The sequence below is a fragment of the Macaca fascicularis genome, chromosome 4 (genome assembly GCF_037993035.2).
Source record: "Macaca fascicularis isolate 582-1 chromosome 4, T2T-MFA8v1.1".
In the NCBI taxonomy this organism is placed as follows: domain Eukaryota; kingdom Metazoa; phylum Chordata; class Mammalia; order Primates; family Cercopithecidae; genus Macaca; species Macaca fascicularis.
This window is the reverse complement of record NC_088378.1, coordinates 76,881,392-76,902,348: the sequence shown is the minus strand read 5'-3', so window position 1 is coordinate 76,902,348 and position 20,957 is coordinate 76,881,392. Positions and strand designations below refer to the sequence as shown.

Sequence of the window (20,957 nt, the reverse complement as noted above, 5' to 3'; positions counted from 1 at the left end):
GCAGTGGCACAATCTTGGCTCACTTTAACCTCAGCCTCCTGGGTTCAAGCAATTCTGGTGACTCAGCCTTCCGAGTAGCTGGAACTACAGGTGCGCACCACCACATCTGGCTAATTTTTTGTATTTTTAGTAGAAACGGCTTACTGTGTTGGCCAGTCTGGTCTCAAACTCTTGGCTTCAAGTGATCTGCCCACCTCGGCATGCAGTTTTTAACCAATGTTTTGTAGAGTTAGAAGCACAATGTGGAAAATAGCAGAAATTTTAGGAAAATCTCCCCCCCCCCTCTTTTTTTTTTCTCTTTGGAAGATCGATGACCTTGTTTTCATGTATACATATTTGTAAATTCCCAGCCCCTAGGATCTTACTCACCAACTGAGGGGACAAGATTTGAAAAAATAGTGAGAAGTTCACTTAACAGTATCGTATGAAAATATATAATTAAGTCATACTCTCGTAAATGTTGAGGAAACATGAAAAGGAAAAGAGATTGCTTTTTTTTTTTTTTTTTTTTTTTTGCTAATGTACTGAAAACACTTTACCAAACTGATTTTGATTTGTACATGTGGCAAATATTTAAAGAATTTGATTCTAAAAATTATTCCCATAAACTTGTTTTTAAAAAGTTCTCAACAAAGAAAATGTTATAAACTTAGAATTTGGTGATGGTTGCACAACTCTGTGAATACACCACAACTTTTTAATTATATGCTTTATGATGTAAATTTCATGTTATATGAGTTATAACTCAATAAAGACATATATATATTTCAAGGTTCAGAAAATGACATGCCACTCCCCAACCCCACCCCATCCCAACTTCAGTGCTAGTCTGCTTTATCTCCCAGGACCTATGCTCTATCTTTTTGGTATATATTCTTCAGAGGATTTGGAAGGAATTATTTTTTCTCTTCTCACTTTGTTTCTCTTGACTCTGCAGGAACCACTCGGGTGCCCAGCTGCCGTCCATTCTCCACACTTATCCCACCTGATGGAATGCTGTTGAGAAAAACATCACTGCAATGCATGATAAACCAACATGGGTCCCAGACCCAATAAGAGTGAAACCATCCCCCTATTTAAATGAAATTATGGCTGATGAGAAAGACAAATTAATTTCTCTGCCCCCAATATTACACAAAACTTTGGATGCTGCCATTGTTACAATTTTATTTTCCCCAGGAGCTCAGAGTCCCACCTTCATTCTTTTTGTTTAATGCCTAAGCTTGCCTCTCCGCCTGTGGAAGACTAGAATGAGCAGATGCCGTGTCTTCAATGATCTGTAAATCTAGCAAGAAACAAGATAATAAATATACTGTGTTTTCTAACCAAATCTGTGAATGATTAGATTGATTGGTTAATGATTACATGGATTAACACATCATTTCTATTTTCTCTCTCCTCCCTTACTTCTTGTTTTAATGATACCTTCCAAGTTTTATTTCTCCAAGCCTCACCCCTTAAATAATACAAGAGGACAACAATTTGCAAAATAAATTTCTATTGGCCCTAACTGCTAAATACTGAAATAGATTTCAAGTAATACGAGTGTTTTTGAAACCACCTAAATCTGGAAGCCACCCTGCAAGGAACAAGGGTTGCAAAGTGAACAAGTCAGACATGTAAAAATAAAGATGACAAAATGGAAGGCAATTAATGCCTGTAATGGAGGTGGGGAAGAGGGGAATGACAAGTTAATAAGAAATTTATTTTTAAATACTTTCTGCCATAAAATATCCATGCTTATTTTAGAAAATACATAAAATATTTAAGAATTAAACATCTTTAAAAAAATCACATGAACTCATCACCCTGCAACAAAACACAGATGAGTGCACACACTTAAACACACAGTAATTTTCAATTAGCGTATAAAGTTAATATCCTGCTAAGTACAAGATACTATATCATGAGCATTTTGTCTCACCAATATTCTATGAAAACATAATTGTAATTATTACAGAACATTCTGGAAAGTGAATATACAGCGATTCATCCAGTCATTTCCCTCTTAACATATATTTTGTGATTCCAATTTATCACTGCCACACAGTATCTTCTTAAATAACCTCGTTTATAAGTTTTGTTTTAATGTTTTTATTATTTTCTATTTAATATAATGTTAATACAATCTTACATAATATAATGTTATAATGTTAGGATTTTACTACATAAGGTGTATACATTATTTTAATGCTCTTTCCACTGGATGCCCAAAGCCCTCAGTAAGTTTAGTGAATAACGGTACAATGCCCAAATATGTAAAAGTTTTTCTCTTCCTTAGTTTTTAGCATTTTGCACTGTATTTTATTTTGAATAAATTAAAGAACTCATTTAAAGTACCTTTCATAGTGTCTCATATAATGAGGTATCATACATAATGGTATTATTGTAAATTTTGTTGCTAATAATGACGTACATATACTTGCTCAATTACTAGGAAAATGAATGCTTAAACTTTCTTTTATTATCAGTGGGTTATGTCTTATATTTATTGACCATTCATATTTCTTCTGTGAATTTTCTTGTCTTTTATTTATTGTTTATCAGTATATTTCTTTTTTCTCTAGATTTTTTGTTAAAAAACACTATATTATGTAGTAGCAATATTATCCCTTTATTATTTTTATTTTGAATATTTTCTTTATCAATTACCTTTTAATATCTTATGAATTATTTTGCATAAAAAGTCTATAATGATTAATAAAATACATTGATACTTTAAACATTATTATATATGCTATTATTTTTATACTTAGAATAGTTTTTCCCAAAGTTTAATCTATGAAACACTAGGCTTCTAAAAAGTTTTGTTAAATAAATAAAATTATATGGTGTAATAAGTTTGATGAAAATGAAGATATATAAATTTAAGTGGTTTTCTTTCATATTTTTTATGTTTGTAGGAAGCTAATACGCACTGTAGTGCCAAAGGGCATTGACAAAACATATTTGACTATGGCACCCTCCATTCATAAAGCATTTCGTGCGGTTGGTGTGTCTCTGAACACATTTTAGTTGACCTATATAGAAGCTGTTTATCTGTTCCAAGACCATATAAAAAACGTAAACCAGGCCAGGTGTGGTGGCTCATGCCTCTAATCCCAAATTTTTGGGAGGCCGAGGTGGGTGGATAACCCAAGGTCAGAAGTTTGAGACCAGACTGGCCAACATGGCAAAACCCTGTCTCTACTAAAAATAAAAAAAATTAGTTGGGTGTGGCAGTGCACCCCTGTAGTCTCAGCTACTCGGGAGCCTGAGACAAGAGAATCACTTGAACCTGATAAGCATAGCTTGCTGTGAGCCAACATTGTGCCACTGAACTCCAGCCTAGGCAACACCGCGAGACTTCCAAAACAAAAGAAAGAAAGGGGGAGAGAGAGAGAGAGAGAAAGGGAGAAAGAGAGAAAGAAAAAGAGGGGGAGAGGGAGGGAGGGAGGGAGGGAGGGAGAAAGGAAGGAAGGAAGGAAGGAAGGAAGGAAGGAAGGAAGGAAGGAAGGAAGGAAGGAAGGAAGGAAGGAAGGAAGGAAGGAAAACTTAAAGTACACTTTAAAAAATTTTTAAAGCCTCATTGTATATTCATTTATTTGTTTGCTTTATTTATTTAACAACTTTTTGCAAGTTATTTGTTTAGTAAATATTATGAATTAGGGCTCTTTTTTAACTCAATAATTAATTCTCCCAATACCATTTGTTTAGAAACTTACATCTTTTAATCCTTTGGTTTATGATGCCCTCTGTTTTTGCCATAACCTAAATTATGATATATACTATAGTGTGTCCAAATACTATCTATTCTGTTCTATTAATCTGACTGTAGTTCATGAACCAGAACTACAGTGTTTTAACGTCATAACATATTTAAACACCTGTCTTAATGTATTAAAAGATGTGAATTATTTTTCTTTCTCCATAATGTTCACAGATACATTTACCTGTTTGTTCTCACAAATGAACTTTGAATTATTTTACCATGATCTCAAATAACATTTATTAACCCTATCGTTAATTTGAAAGTTATTTGCATATTTTAAAAAATCCAGTGCTCCGTTATGGAAATACAGTTTCTATTTTCATTATATCGAAGTTTTTATTTATATTGTTTAATAAAGTATTTTAAGACTCCTGATATAAGTTGTGTACATTTCTTAATAACATATTACTATTTTGTGAATAGTACCTTTTCACATTAGGTACACTAATTGGTTATTGCTGCTGTACAGAAAAACTATCAACTTTTGCCATTTAATTTGTATCCAATCACTGTAATGAACTTTAATATTAATTCTCAGACTTTTGCAGATTATTCTCTTGAGTTCTCTATTTAAATAGTCATATTGTCTACAAATAATAACAAAAATTTGCCTTCACTTATTTCAGTATTATATTTTATTGCCTTGGCAAGAAAGTCAAAGTCTGTGTTAATTAGTAAGGGTATTAGCAAATACTCTTTTTTTGTAAATATAATGTTCAATAGTTTTAAAAGTAATTTTTAAGGTATGTTATCAATTCATAATTTGGTAGGAATTAATTTTGAAAAATTAGGAATGAGTGGTGAGTGCTATTGAAGGCATTTTTACCAACAAATGAGATCAAAGTAAATCTTATGGGATTTCCTCTTATATTACCTATTTATATCTACCTACCTACCTACTTATCTATTTATCTCCCTGTCTATTCACATATATAAATATCACTCTATACATTAAGATGCATATATATGTAGTTGCATGCATAGCATATACTACAACACACACATACACATTTCTATGTCTATTACTAAAACACCTGACTTTCCTTCGCTAAATTCTCTGGTTGAGGTTCAAAAGGTTTCTAGAGGCCATGTCTTAGTGCTTAATACTCTCATATCGTTTTCTTATGTGAGCTCAGATTTCTGTAATAAATCATTTTCAGATTCTTCTTGGGCCTCAGTATAACGTTCTCTTTATCTTTCCTGCGAGACCTTGTGTTGTTTTTGTTTTTTCCTCTTTGTTATTCTTAAGTCAAAGTCATCCAGATTCAGTGTTTACCATCAGAAAATGTATCAATTTCATTTGATGCTGCTCACTCTCTACCAGGTACTAACCAAATCACCTTTTTATATCAGTAGAGATGAAAGGGTACCTAATGTCTGTGAGTCTTAGCCATACATCAGTGTCTAACAAAAGTTTATCAGTTTCATGTCTCTAGACTGAAATAGAACCATTTTCCAACTCCATTATCTGTATCATTGACACTTTGCAGATGAAATACAAGGGGAATACTATACTGTACTACTTTAGGAGCTTCTGCCTATAGTCCATTTATGGTTCCACACCTGGAGGATGATGTTTTCTAAGATGTAACTCCCCCTGTTCAACCCTGTACCACCTGCTTGTGTTTTTAATTCAGATGTGCATACTTGTGTGTGATGGGGTTGGAAGAGGTGTTAGGGGAAGGTGGAGGATAAGTGAGTCTTGGTACCTTAAGAAACAACACTTTTACATAAGGATGACGGCCTAGTGTCCTGTTAGGTTCTGACCTGGTGTCTCTAGATTGTGGGCATTCAGTGAGGTTTCAATAAGACGTCTGCCTGTTGTTTTTAAGGAAACATGACTCCTCTGTTGTAGGGAAAGAGATTGGAGAAGACCATTAATTATTTTTATCATAATCTTCCATTACTCTGCTATTCAGTGAAAATCTTTCTCCCAACCACCTCCGAATCAAGCACTATGTCCTCTGACAGTCTTAATTTTCTGTGTTTCTGTGAGTTGCATCTTTTGTTCTGTCTTCATAGATTTGTTGGGAAGCGGGGAGACATTAGAGACACTGACTGAAGAATTGCTTTGTAAGTGCCCAATTAAAGTAGAACCTGGGTGAAGAAATTCGGGGTTTTCAAATAAGGATAAAATTCACAGAAACAAATTGGAAGAAGTTTACTCCATTCTGTTCTAGAATATTTCAAGGCTGTTTTATCAAAGAAGACATTAAAGTTAAATAAAAAACCTTTGGTCAAAAACTTAGAAACTTTAAACTTACTTTGTGTAGTGATCACATGATAAAACTACTTCATATAAAAACACTATGAAGCTATTAGTCCATATATATTCTCAAAGAAATTAAGACAATGAGAAAAATATAATATACCGGTGACTACTTTTCAAAATTATTACCATTTAGGTATAGAACAATTTTTATAAAGAATAACAAAATGCTTAAAAACATATTGACATATCAACAATGTGTCTGATCATTTTTGAAATCATCCTCAAAAGGATTTTGTTAATTTTCAGTCTTCCCCTAGACACTTGTATTAATCTAGGTTCTCCAGAGAAGCAGACTCAATAGGAGATAAACTCACACACACTAACAATAAGAAATTGGTGCACACAATTAAAAAGCCTGGAAAGTCCAAGATCTGCAGTCAGAAAGAGCTGATAGTATAAGTTTCAGTCCAAGTCTAAAGGGAGAAGACTAATGTCCCAGCTAGAAGGCAGTCAAGCAGAAAGAATCATTTTATTCTATTCAGGCCTTCAACAATTTGGATGAGGTCCACTCATATTGTGGAGAGAAATCTGTTTCACTCACTCTACTTATTTGAATGTTAATATCATCCAGAAACACCCCCATAGACACTCCCAGAATGATGCTTAACCAAATATCTGGGCATCTCATTGTCCACTTAAACTGAGGCATGAAATTAACCATCGCAAGTCCACTCCTTATTAACTTGGCACCCATATGCATTTCTTTAAACTATACCTAATCTCCAAATGAAGATGATAATAAGGTCATAATTATGTCTAACATGATATAATTATACTGCATATAATCAGAAACACATTAACCCTTTCCACAGAGGAGTCAAAGTCCTTAAGTGATATTTAGTCTTCTCAATATTTCATAACTTAAATACTATGATATAAAATTAACCACACTTAAATACGATATAAATCCAAATATTTTACATTATATAATAATAAAATAAAGGACAAATAAAACAAAGATATACACACATACATATACAAAAACATGTTTATAAGAAAATAATGAATAAATATTCATGACAATTACAGTCTTCATTTCTGTAACTGGACACGTAGCCATAGCTAGTACATATAACTTCCTTCTTTCACTACTCATTCTGCATTCCCATTGCCTTCAGCAAGTACCTCAGTTGCTCATAGTTCTTTACCTGGTGGAAAGACACAAGCTTTCATTCCTAAAGGATGTGAGTCATTAGTTTTGCTGCCAGGATTTGATTGTTGCAGTTTTCCACTGACCTTAATCATATGGTGCGGTAATAGTAAGAGATGACTTTAGGGATGACTTTCGGTATACCAGACATACTCTTCCTTACCTTCATTGTGAAGTAGCAGTCCAATTTCCACTTGGTAGTCAGGTGGTCACCAAGCATGGTAACTTCTTTCTTTGCTTATTGATTCAGAGGCATGAGGAGTCCAAAGTGGTCAGGCTGCAATTTTAACTTCCAATTCAATGGAAAACATTCTTATGTTTTTTGGTAGAAGCATTACTCCCTTCTGAACTAAGAATTCTAGGCCAGCAGAACATAAGTTGACAGGAACGGGAAGAAAAATTTTGTTAATGCATCACTATGGTTAATAGTGAGTGATGCCACTCCCATTTCCACTTCATGATTCTTGGACCCATGCATCCTAGCTATTAGAGAAATAGCACAATATATTGAAGTCAGAGAATGTATAGCCTTTCATAGAACCTGCCCTAACCCTGTAAGTTATTGCCATATATTTGGAAGTATAAAAGAGTCTTCAAAAGGCCATTCTACCTTTCTATCAAGCCAGCTGTTTCAAGATGGTGGAGAACATGGTAAAAGCAGTAAATCTCATAATTGTGGGTCCATCACCACATTTCCTTGGCTGTGAAGTGAGTATCTTGGTCACAAGCGATGCTGTGTGGAATATCATGATGATGGATAAGGTATTCTGTAAGTCCATAGATGGCAAAAACATTGCATGCAGGGGAGGGAAATCCATATTTTTAAAAGTAATGTCTATTAGGGATAAAAAGCTTTAAGATTAGAAAACAAAAATAAAAAACAGTAAATGTCTTTTCCAGAAAGAACAGAACACAGTCCCTTCCATGATGAAAGCAGTATAATGTAATCAATCTCTTACTAGGTAGCTGACTGATCACCCCAAGGAATGGTGCTATATCAGGGATTCAGTGATAGTCTCTGCTGCTGGCAGATTGGGCACTCAGCAGTGGCCATAGCCAGGTCTGCCTTGGTGAGTGGAATTCCATGTTGCTAAGCCCATGAATAACCTCCATCTCTGCCAACATGGCCACTTTGTTCATAAGTTCATTATGTGATGACAGGGGTGGCTGGAGAAAGAAGCTGACTGAATATCAACAGGAGAAGTCATTCTGTCCACTTGATTAGTAAAATCCTCCTCTACTGAGTTCACCATTTGGTGAGCATTCATATGGGACACAAATATCATCACATATTTTGCCCATTCTGAAAGGTCTGCATACCTCTAATCTAAAATTTTTCTTGTGACCAATTTTTCAGTGATATTCCTTCCATGACCCTGACCATACTGTTAAACCATTGATCACAGCCCATTAATCAGTATATACATCTGGCCAGTTTTCCTTCTGAGCTAAGTGAACCACCATATTCTGCTTGACAGAAGGATTTCCCTTTACCATTCTCATTTAGGATACCAAAGAACAAGGCTACAGTGCTACAGCTACCTACATTCAGGTTGTGTCTGCATATAATTCACATCCCAGGCCCTAGATGTCTTCTTTTGCCAGCTTATCATCAGGATCTTCCCATGTGGTGACAGGTATGGGCTGAGAAAGAGAAGGCCGAGTAGCAGAAATGAAGACCTTAGGCTTTGGGGCCGCTTCTTCATGTAACTTACCTGTTTCCTTAAGGTCTATTTGGGTCCCCTCACATACATATCATTTCCACTTTATTATGGAGTGCTGATGGGCATGCCCAACTTTAGGCCTTGGTGGGTCAGATAACACCCAATTCATAATGGACAGCTCAGTTTGCATGGTAACATGGTGGTCCATGCTTCCGTGTTCAGTCTCTACTAAGGTCCAGTAGCAGGCCAAGAGCTGTTTCTCAAAGAGAGTATTTACTTGCAGAAGATGGCAGAGCTTTGCTCCAAAATCCTAAGGGCCTTATTCATGATTCATCAGTAGGGGCCTGCCAAGGGTTTCAAAAAGCATCTTTATCTGCCACTGAAACTTCAAGCACCAATGGATACAATGGATCATATGGCCCAAGTGTCAGAGCAGCTTGCACGGCAGCTTGGACCTGTTGCACAGCCATCTCTTGTCTCCATTCAAAACTAGCAACTTTGGGGGTCATTTGATAAATGAGCCCACTAAATGTTGTGCCCCCTTTTCTTGGTTTTAAGGAGAGTCCAGCTGTAACAACATATTCTTTACCTTGGAAGGTATATCTCAACATGCCCCACATCACAGGACCCTAAGAAATTTCCCAGAGTACAAGGCCTCTGAAATTTGAAATTTATTTCACATCCTCTGCTACACAAATATCTTACCATTAAGCCTAAATTAGTTGCTGTTGCTTGCTCATTAAGTCCAATTAGCATAATGTCATCAATGTAGTGGACCAGTGTGATGTCTTGTAGTAAGGCAAAGATCCCTGTAAACTAAATGATGACACAGGGTTGGAAAAGTGATATCCCCCTGAGGTAGGACAGTGAAGGTGTATTGCTGGCCTTGGCAGCTGAAAGCAAACTGCTTCTAGTGATCTTTACTAACAGATATCAATAAAAAAGCATTTGCCAGATCAATAGCTGCACACCAGGTATCAGGGGAAGTATTAATATTAATTTTCTTTAGCAATGAAATCATATCTGGCACAACAACTACATATGGAGTCACCACACGATTAAGCTTATGATAATCTGCTGTCATTCCCCGAGGTTCCTCTGTCTTTTGCACAAGCCAAGTAGGTGAATTGAACAGCGATGTGGTAGGAATCACTACCCCTGCATCATTCAAGTCCTTGATGGTGGCATTATTCTCTGCAATCCCTTCAGGAATGCAGTATTACTTGCAGTTTACTATTTTGCTAGGAAGTCATCATTCTAGTGGCTCTCACTTGGTCTTTATCACTACCATGGCCCTCACATCATAGGTTAGAGAATCAGTGTGAGTATTTTGCCAGATGCTTAATGTATCTATTCCAATTTTACATCCCCAAACTGGGGAAATAACCAGAGGATGGGGTCAAGGACACACTGGGCCCATTAAGAGACAAACTTGAGATAAAACTTCCTTGGTTCACTGCCTACCATAACCCTCTATCCTAAGTAGTGAGCCACAGTGACATTTTGGGTCTCCTGGAATCAATATGATTTCATAGCTGGTGTCCAGTAGTACCTGAAAGGTCTGATTATTTCTTTTTCCCCAGTACACAGTTACCCTGGTAAAAGGCCATAAGTCCCTTTGGGGAAGGCTGGGAGAAAAATTAACAGTACAAATTTTCAGTACTTTACCAAGATCCTTTCTCTGGGGGTCTTGACCTTTCCCTTCATTCTAGCAGTTCTGGGTTTGAAAACTGGCTCAATCCTGATAATTGCTTGAGAGGCTGTGACTCTATTATTACAATTCAGGTTAGACTTTTGCTCATGTGACATAAAACTTTTCTGCTTATATAAATTGAAAAGGAATGTGGTAGGCTTCCTATCTATTTCACTTTGGGAACACCATGGTTAACTAGCCAGCACCATAAGTTTGTATGAATCAGGCTATTCTGATTGCCTCTTTGACCCTGCTGTCCATTACAGTAACCACACACTCACTTTGCATTTGGTGGTTGAGTGCAGCCACATGACTGCAGCCACCTGGGATACAATCGTCCCCATTGCCTTTAGTTTTCCCAGTGGTCTGCAGGCACTATGGTAAGGTCTGTCCTACAGAGAACAGCAACCACAGAGCTCTTTAAAGATGCCATGAATCCCCTCACAAATTTATTTCTCATGGTAAGAGTAATAAATAAGTATGTTTTCTGTACCCTTCTAGTGTGGCTGAATAAGCATTAAATGACAAATCCACTCTAATACTTTCCAATCGTGTGGTGACTCCCTTCCTCTATGTTAAACCAAGGCAGGTCCTGTATTTCTCATTTGCTCACTGTGGGCCACCATTCAGTCCATGTTTCAACCAACTAAGCAAACAAACTGTTAGAACACTTTCTAACTCCTAAATATCCACAGAACAAGTCATTCTGTCCACTTGATTAGTAAAATCCTCCTCTGCTGAGTTCACCATCTGATGGGCATTCACATGGGACACAAATATCTTCACACTTTTTGCCCATTCTGAAAGGTCTGCATACCTTAGATTAGAATCTAACTTCTCAGCTATGATATTAGAGAATTTCTGCTATGTGAGCCCATATCAATGAATTCAGACTGATTCAACTTAATGTTCTTAACACCCATTATCACACACCCTTAATATCTATTCCCATAAGTGTTTCCTGGATTTCTGCTTACCTATATTAGAAAACTTAAGCTATTCTTTTGGAAAGCAGTGCACCATGGGTCACAATGAGCACCTCCCTTTAGGGGCTGGCTGGAACTTTAGTCTACTACTAGGTCTAGAAGCAAAGCGGGGTGGAAGAGACAGGTCCTGAGAAGAATGAACATTGTCTTGCATGGAAACTGCCTCAGAGAAGGTCATTACAGTTTCCTTAGGCAATGCAGGATTAATCCCCTCAGACAAGGGTGGAGAGGCTGAGACCACCAAGACAGGAAAGCAGCTGTGATTGGAAAGGCCACTTCTGCTGGAGGGGAGCAGGCCTCTTCCACTGGCAAAGAAGACTTATCAGAATTCAGGAGTTCAATGTCCTCAGCTTTCATTAGGGTCTTCCCACTCATCCACATTATAACTTACAGGATCCCAGTTTTCTCACAATCAAAGTCCTCACTTTAACAGTAGATACACTGAGGGTCTAGGAGTTGAACTTACATTGTAATTCAATCAATGGTACGATGAGTTTTGTATTTGATTTTCAGGAATCCCAGTTCTGTGGCTATAAAAGAAAAGACACACATAAAGCATCTAGGTCATTTAAGCAGTGCTTGAGCTGAGACTTTGAATTTCTTATCTCATGCCTTTATTTCACCCCTCTGTCCAGTGACATTAGGAGTAACTAGCCAACCTCACTATATTCGTGAGTGTCCTAGTCCATCCATGTAACTATAACAAAGTACTAAACTGGCTGGCTTATAAAAAACAGAAATTTATTCCTCATAGTTCTGGAGGATGGGAAGTCCAAGACAAAAGTGATGGCAGATTAGGTGTATGGTGAGCGCCTGCCTCCTTATTCACAGATGGCCATCTTCCCATTGTGTCTTCATATGGTGGAAGCAGCAAGGGTGCTCTCTGGGGTCCCTTTTAAAGGGCATTTGTTTCATTCATAACAGTTACACCCTCATGACCTTATCACTTATCTAAGGCCCCACATTTAAAGACCATTAGAGTGGGGATTAGGTTTCAACACATGAGTTGGAGGATGTGCAGGGGGATGTACACATTCCCTCAATAGAAGTTAAATATTCAAAGATGTTCAAAAATATCATATGCACAGTCACCCAACCCCTTGCTGTTTATAAGTTGTTGATTAGAAATATACGAAGCAGATATTTTGCATATGCATATCTTTATTGCCAGACCATGGAATAGACTATCAGTGTTCTCTTTACTACTGGAAAGAGTCATTAGTGTTGTTAAATCGAATCAGATTAGGCACAGAATTCCCAAAATCCCAGAATCAATTCAGAAAACACATCCTTAAAGTTCTGTTCCTCTGGAACCACTTTCAATACAAAATTCTATATTAATCTGGGTTCCCTGGAGAATCAAAACCAATAGGATTTAAATATATATATGTAATATATAATATTACATATATTATATTACATATATTATATATTATATTAATTGAAGAATTATATATGTATATATAATACATATAATATATTATATATTAATTATATAGTATATTAATATATCAATATATATTTTAATTAATTATATATAATTATATAATATATTAATTATATATAATTATATAATATATTGATTATATAATATATAATTAATTATATAGTATATTAATATATAAATATATTTTTAAATTAATTTTATATAATTATATAATATATTAATTATATAATGTATAATTAATATGCAATTAATTATATATTATGTTAATATATAAATACATATTAAAATATATATATATGTCACTGGCTCACGTGATTATGAATGCCAAGAAGTCTAAGGTCTATATCTGGCAAGGTGGAAATCCAGGAGAGCCAATAGTAGAGTTCAGTTTGAGTCAGAAGAACTGTGAACCAGGAGAGCAAACAGAGTAAGTTCCGGTCTGAGTCCTCTGAGACCCTGAGAACAAGAAGACCCATTGATATAAGCCATGGTCAAAGTTTAAAGACAGAAGACTGATGTCTAGCTGGAAAATGGGCAGGCAGAGAAAAATAATTCTTTCTTACTCATCTTTTTATTCCATTCAGACCTTCAATAGATTGGATGAGGCTGCCCCACATTAGGAAGATTCATCTGTTTTTACTCAACCTACTGATCTGAATGTTAATCTCATCACAGACACACCCAGAACAATGTTTAACCAAATCTCTGGGCAACCCATGGCCCATTCAAATTGATATGTAAAAGTAACCAGCACAACACTCTTTTACAGCACTGTTTCTTAGATTAGCAAAATAACTGAAGAAAATATACTAAAAGTCACCTGACAAATTTAAAAATAATTTGCTCCTATACCTTCTAATGCCATTGATCTTTTAACAGAATGCCACTGACTTGCTATAAAGTAAACAGAGTGAAATGTAATTTGGTTCCTTTCAAGGTTTATATCTGTTGTAACTTTCTCTTTTCTGTAAACCAATTGCTTTAAAAATTCATGGGAACTCTTGCTTCTCTCTAGTTCTTTTAATTGCGATGTTAGAGTGTCAATTTTAGACCTTTCCTACTTTCTCCTGAGGGCATTTAGTACTATAAATTCCCCTCTAAACACTGCTTTAGTTGTGTCCCAGAGATTCTGGTATGATGTGTCTTTGTTCTCATTGGTTTCAAAGACCTTATTTATTTCTACCTTAATTTTGTTATATACCCAGTAGTCACTCAGAAGCAGGTTGTTCAGTTTCCATGTAGTTGTGTGGTTTTGAGTGAATTTCTTAATCCTGAGTTCTAATTTGATTGCACTGTGGTCTGAGAGATTGTTATGATTCTCATTCTTTTGCATTTGCTGAGGAGTGTTTTACTTCCAATTATCGAGTCAATTTTAAAATAAGTGTGATGAGGTGCTGAGAAGAATGTATATTCTGTTGATTTGGGGTGGAGAATTCTGTAGATATCTATTAGGTCTTCTTAGTCCAGAGCTGAATTCAAGTCCTGAATTCCTTGTTAATTTTCTGTTTCATTGAGCTGTCTAATATTGACAGTGGGATGTTAAAGCCTCCCACTATTATTGGGTAGGAGTCTAAGTCTCTTCGTAGGTCTCCAAATACTTGCTTTATGAATCTAGGTGCTCCTGTATTGGGTGCATATATATTTAGGATAGTTAGCTCTTCTTGTTGCATTGATCCCTTTAAAATTAGGTAATGCCTTTCTTTGTCTTTTTTGAACTTTGTTGGTTTAAAGTCTGTTTTGCAAGAGACTAGGATTGCAATCCCTGCTTTTTTTTTTTTTTTTTTTTGTAAACAAATTCAAAAGCTAGAAGAAGACAAGAAATAACTAAGATCAGAGGAGGACTGAAGGAGATAGAGATACGAATAGTCCTTCAAAAAAATCAATGAATGCAGGAGGTGGTTTTTTGAAAAGATTAACAAAATAGGTAGACTGCTAGGCAGACTAATAAGAAAAGAGAGAAGAATGAAAGAGAAACAATAAAAAATGATGAAGGGGATATCACCACTGATCCCACAGAAATACAAACTACCGTCAGAGAATACTATAAACACCTCTGTGCAAATAAACTAGAAAATCTAGAAAAAAATGGATAAATTTGTGGGCATGTACACCCTTCCAAGGCTAAACTAGGAAGAAGTCAAATCACTGAATAGACCAATAATAAGTTCTGAAATTGAGGCAGTAATTAATAGCCTACCAACCAAAAAAGCCCAGGACCAGATGGATTCACAGCCGAATTCTACCAGAGGTACAGGGAGGAGATGGTACCACTCTTTCTGAAACCATTCTAAACAATAGAAGAAGAGGGACTCCTTCCTAACTCATTTTATGAGGCCAGCATCATCCTGATACGAAAACCTGGCAGAGACACAACAAAAAAAGAAAATTTTAGGCCAATATCCCTGATGAACATCAATGCAAAAATCCTGAATAAAATACTGCAAACCAAATCCAGCAGCACAACAAAAAGCTTATCCACCACGATCAAGTTGGCTTCATCCCTGAGGTGCAAGACTGCTTCAACATATGCAAATCAATAAATGTAATCCATCATATAAACAGAGCCAATGGCAAAAACCACAATTATCTCAATAGATGAAGAAAAGGCTTTCGATAAAATTAAACGCCCCTTCCTGAAAAAACTCTCAATAAACTAGGTATAGATGGAACATATCTGAAAATATTAAGGGCTATTTATGACAAACCCACAGCCAGTAACATACTGAATGGGCAAAAACTGGAAGCATTCCCTTTGAAAACTGGTACAAGACAAGGATGCCCTCTCTCACCACTCCTATTCAATGTAGTATTGGAAGCTCTCATTAGGGCAATCAGGCAAGAGAAAGATAGAAAGGGTATTCAAGAAGAGAAAGTCAAATTGTCTCTGTTTGCAGATGACATGATTGTATATTTAGAAAACCTCATTGTCTCAGCCCAAAATCTCCTTAAGCTGATAAGCAACTTCAGCAGTCTCAGGATACAAAATCAATGTGGAAAAATCACAAGCGTTCCTATATACCAATAATACACAAACAGAGAGCCAAATCATGAGAGAACTCCCATTCACAATTGCTACAAAGAGGATAAAATACCTAGAAATACAACTTAAAAAGGATGTGAAGAAACACTTCAAAAAGAAATACAAACCACTGCTCAGGAAAATAAGAGAGGACACAAACAAATGGAAAAATATTCCATGCTCATGGATAGGAAGAATCAATATCATGAAAATGGCCATACTGCCCAAAGTAATTTATAGATGCAATGCTATCCCCATTGACTTTCTTCACAGAATTAGAAAAAACTACTTTAAATTTCATATGGAACCAAAAAACAGCCCATGGCCAAGACAATCCTAAGCAAAAAGAACAAAGCTGGAGACATCATGCTACCTAACTTTAAACTATACTTCAAGGCTTCAGTAACCAAAACAGCATGGTACTGGTACCAAAACAGATACATAGACCAGCAAAACAGAACAGAAGGCTCAGAAACAATGTCACACACCTACAACCATCTGATCTTTGACAACTGGACAAAAACAAGCAATGGGGAAAGGATTCCCTATTTAATAAATGGTGTTGGGAAAACTGGCTAGCCATACATAGAAAACTGAAACTGGACCCCCTCTCCTTACACTTTAAACAAAAATTAACTCAAGATGAATTAAAGACTTAAACCTAAGATCTAAAACCATAAAAACCCTAGAAGAAAACCTAGGCAATGCCATTCAGGACATAAGGCATGGGCAAGGACTTCATGACTAAAACATCAAAAGCAATGAAAACAAAAGCCAAAATTGGCAAATGGGATCTAATTAAACTAAAGAGCTCCTACAGAGCAAAAGAAACTGTCATCAGAGTGAACAGGCAACCCACAGAATGGGAGGAAAGTTTTGCAATCTATCCATCTGACAAAGGGCTAATAGCCATAATCTACAAGGAACTTAAACAAATTTACTAGGAAAAAACTAACAACTCCATCAAAAAGTGGGCAAAGGATATGAACAAACACTTCTCAAAAGAGGGCATTTATGCGGACAATAAACATATTTTAAAAGTTCATCATCACTGGTCATTAGAGAAATGCAAATCAAACCCACAATGAGATACCATCTCACACCAGTTAGAAAGGCGATCATCAAAAGGTCAGGAAAAAAACAAATGCTGGAGAGGATGTGGAGAAATAGGAATGCTGTTACACTGTTGATGGGAGTGTAAATTAGTTCAACCATTGTGGAAGACAGTGTGGCAATTCCTCAAGGATCTAGAACCAGAAATACCATTTGACCCAGCAATCCCATTACTGGGTATATACCCAAAGGATTATAAATCATGCGACTCTAAAGACACATGCGCACATATGTTTCTTGTGGTAATATTCACAATAGCAAAGACTTGGAACGAACCCAAATGCTCATCAATGATAGACTGGATAAAGAAAATGTGGCACATATACACCATGGAATACTATGCAGCCATAAAAATGGATGAGTTCCTGTCCTTTGCAGGGACATGGATGAAGCTGGAAACCATCATCCTAAGCAAACTAACACAGGAACAGAAAACCAAACACTGCATGTTCCCACTCATAAGTGGGAGTTGAACAACAAGAACACATGGACACAGGGAGGGGAACATCATACACTAGGGCCTGTCGGGGTAGGAGGCTTGGAGGTGGGATAGCATTAGGAGAAATACCTATTATACATGAAGGGTTGATAGTTGCAGCAAACCACATGAAGGGTTGATAGTCACTGCAGGGCATGTGTATACCTATGTAACAAACCTACATGTTCTGCATATGTATCCCAGAACTTAAAAGTATAATAATAAAAAAAAATTCATGGGAACTGTATTGCTTTCTCATACTTGGGCCCATTCAGTTTTAATGTGAAAAATCTAACACAGTACCCAACCTGTATAGCTGCTGACATCTAAAAACCTCTCATACAATTCTTTCATGATTTAGAAAGAAAGTAGTAACTAGGAAAAACTCCCCTTATCTAAATGTAAACTCTCCATATTAAAAATTTATAAGTTAATGATGTGGCATCAAAATATTCTAAAAAGCTTCTTAGTAAAATATACCACTGAAGAAACATCACACTGTAATCTCATTAATCCTATTATATAGATAGGGAAATTTAGACTTGTTAATGTTAAATGACTCCCAGAAGTCATAGGAATAGATAGTGGCAAAGCCAGGAAGGCGAAGGATATATAAACAAATCAAAATTAAATGAGCATGCTATTAATTTTTAAAAATATATATATATAAATAAAAGTCAGGTGTCAGTTAAAGTTTTGAGCTACAGATGTTAAAATGTAGTCTTATCTCTTACCTTGGTTAGGTCACCCCCACCAAAAGGTGACCTAACAAATTAAAGAAAAAGAATATCAAACAAAATTTCATATGACATTTGAGCCATGGAAACACCTAAAGCCAGAGGGAAATTGGTCATGATTTAATTTGAAGATGGGAAACTACAGGCACTGAAATTGAGAAATCAAAAATAGCTACCTTCGAGGAAGTAAATAAACTTTGTAATTCAATAGTAATTCCTTTACTACTAAATATAAAACAACATGTAACCTACTTTATGTAGGAGTGTCTAATGATAATTTTACTTCATTTTCATATCCTATTTTATCTCAAAACTTCCTAAAATACCTTGCAAGTTTTAATTTATTAATTAATTCAAAAGTACATTCAGTCAGGTGAGGACTGTTAAGAATGTCCACTCACATTTTTGATGGAATCATCCCACTGAATTGAGACCCACTAATAGGCTCTCCACCTTTCACAAATAATATCTACATTTTAGAAATATCTTGAACTCTATAGAATGATCCTTTATAAAAATAGATGAAAGAGATCAGAGTGTTAACTTGTGTATTTACTCCATGTACACCTTGATCTGAAGTCATTTTTAAAAATGGTATTATGACTGCAGTCATTAGCTGTTTCTGGCTTTATCCCTTTGCCTTCAAGTTGAACAATGCCACTGTGTCATACAGCCAGTTCATTTCCAACCCCCCTAGTTGTGCCAGTTAGAACCAGCAGTTCACCAACTCTAGGAATATATGTTTGCACTAGAATCCTTGACAATGTGCTCCACCTTCTTTCCTCTTCTAACATCTGGTATACAGGACTCATCTTTCTGAACAATGGTATTAATCTAACACAGATGGCTCTATCATCTCATTTTTCATGACATTCATTTTAATTTTTGTTGCTTAGGTTCATATAAACCATGAAGACAGTTTAAAAAAGCATGTATATAATATCAATGGTACATCTATCTCAGTTATACTGGACTTAAAAATGACTGCAAATTTGTTAAGGGTCTGAGGCTAGCTGATGTGCTGATGCACTGTTTGGTAGCTAGTTTTCTTGATAATAAACCTTTAGTCAGGAAGTATACATTGTACACATACATACTGCAGAATGGAAACTATGTTCTTGTAGGTGATTGACTTATAATATCTGCATTTCCAAGTTGAGCTAGCATCAGGCACATTTCCCTTAACATTTTTTATATGTGCTGCATCAAAAAGGAATACTGATAAAATCTAAATTCACTTACTCCTGTATTTGGCACTTGAGAACTGCATATCGGTGTATCCGCATAGTAAATACTAACCAAACATAAGCTTACTTAAAAAAAAAAAATCAAATATTCACTGGACTAGAGAACTCTATTATCTGTATAGAATTTGGATTGCCCTCCCAACCACTGACCTAACAATTATCAACTAAACATTTTAAATGAGTCACTGCAAGCTCAACTTTATAGCTGAAGATAGGAAAGTATTACTTTCATTTCTTTAAATAAGTAACTCTACCTACACACATTTTTAAAATGAATGCAATGACTGTTGTTCGAGCAATATCTCACACTTGGTTGGCCCTAAAGCACTTACAATTTGAGGCTACTGGATGCAGAATAGAAAACCCCTTTATATAATGAAGCAAATCTCAGTCGGACTGCATCTCACCTCCCTCCACACTCATCTTGGCTCAGCTGAGCTCTTCCAAACTCAGAATAGCATAAGAAATGGGCCCAGTGATTTTGCTAAAGTAGAAATCCTCATCTTTTTTTTATTACACTTTAAGTTCTGGGATACATGTGCAGAACGTGCAGGTTTGTTACGTAGGTACACACATGCCATGGTGGTTTGCTGCAACCATCAGCCTGTCATCTACATTAGGTATTTCTCCTAATGCTATCCCTCCCCTAGTCCCCCAACCCCTGACAGGCCCTGGGGTGTGATGTTCCCCTCCCTGTGTCCATGTGCTCTCATTGTTTAACGCCCATATATGAGTGAGAACATGCGGTGTTTGGTTTTCTGTTCCCGTGTTAGTTTGCTTAGGATGATGGCTTCCAGCTTCCTCCATGTTCCTGCGAAGGACATGAACTCATTCTTTTTTATGGCTGCATGGTATTCCATGGAGTATATGTGCCACATTTTCTTTATCCAGTCTATCATTGATGGGCATTTGTGTTAGTTCCAAATCTTTGCTCTTGTGAACAGTGCTGCAGTAAACAAAAGTGTGCATGAGTCTTTATAGTAGAATGATTTATAATCCTTTGGGTATATACCCAGTAATGGGATTGCTGGGTCAAATGGTATTTCTGGTTCTAGATCCTTGAGGAATTGCCACACTGTCTTCCACAATGGTTGAACTAATTTACACTCCCACCACCAGTGTAACAGCATTCCTATTTCTCCACATCCTCGCCAGCATTTGTTGTTTCCCGAATTTTAATGATTACCATTCTAACTGCCATGAGATGGTATCTCATTGTGGTTTTGATTTGCATTTCTCTAATGGCCAGTGATGGAGAGCTTTTTTTCATGTTTGTTGGCCCCATAAATGTCTTCTTTTTTTTTTTTTTTTTTTGAGACGGAGTCTCACTCTGTCGCCCAGGCTGGAGTGCAGTGGCCGGATCTCAGCTCACTGCAAGCTCCGCCTCCCGGGTTTACGCC

General features: G+C 36.3%; 1 long non-coding RNA gene across 5 annotated transcripts in view; it reads left to right on the top strand.

Moving 5' to 3' along the window:
- LOC102119720 (uncharacterized) overlaps window positions 1–2,728 on the top strand; it is a 1,100,133-nt gene extending 1,097,405 nt beyond the window's left edge. For 4 of the 5 annotated variants that reach the window (XR_006697344.3, XR_006697342.3, XR_010586309.2 and 1 more), the window contains one exon: window positions 938–2,728. This is a non-coding gene — a long non-coding RNA (uncharacterized lncRNA). The remainder of the gene's footprint in view (window positions 1–937) is intronic. The other variant, XR_012433597.1, reaches the window with a different exon arrangement.
- Window positions 2,729–20,957: the final 18,229 nt, after the last annotated feature.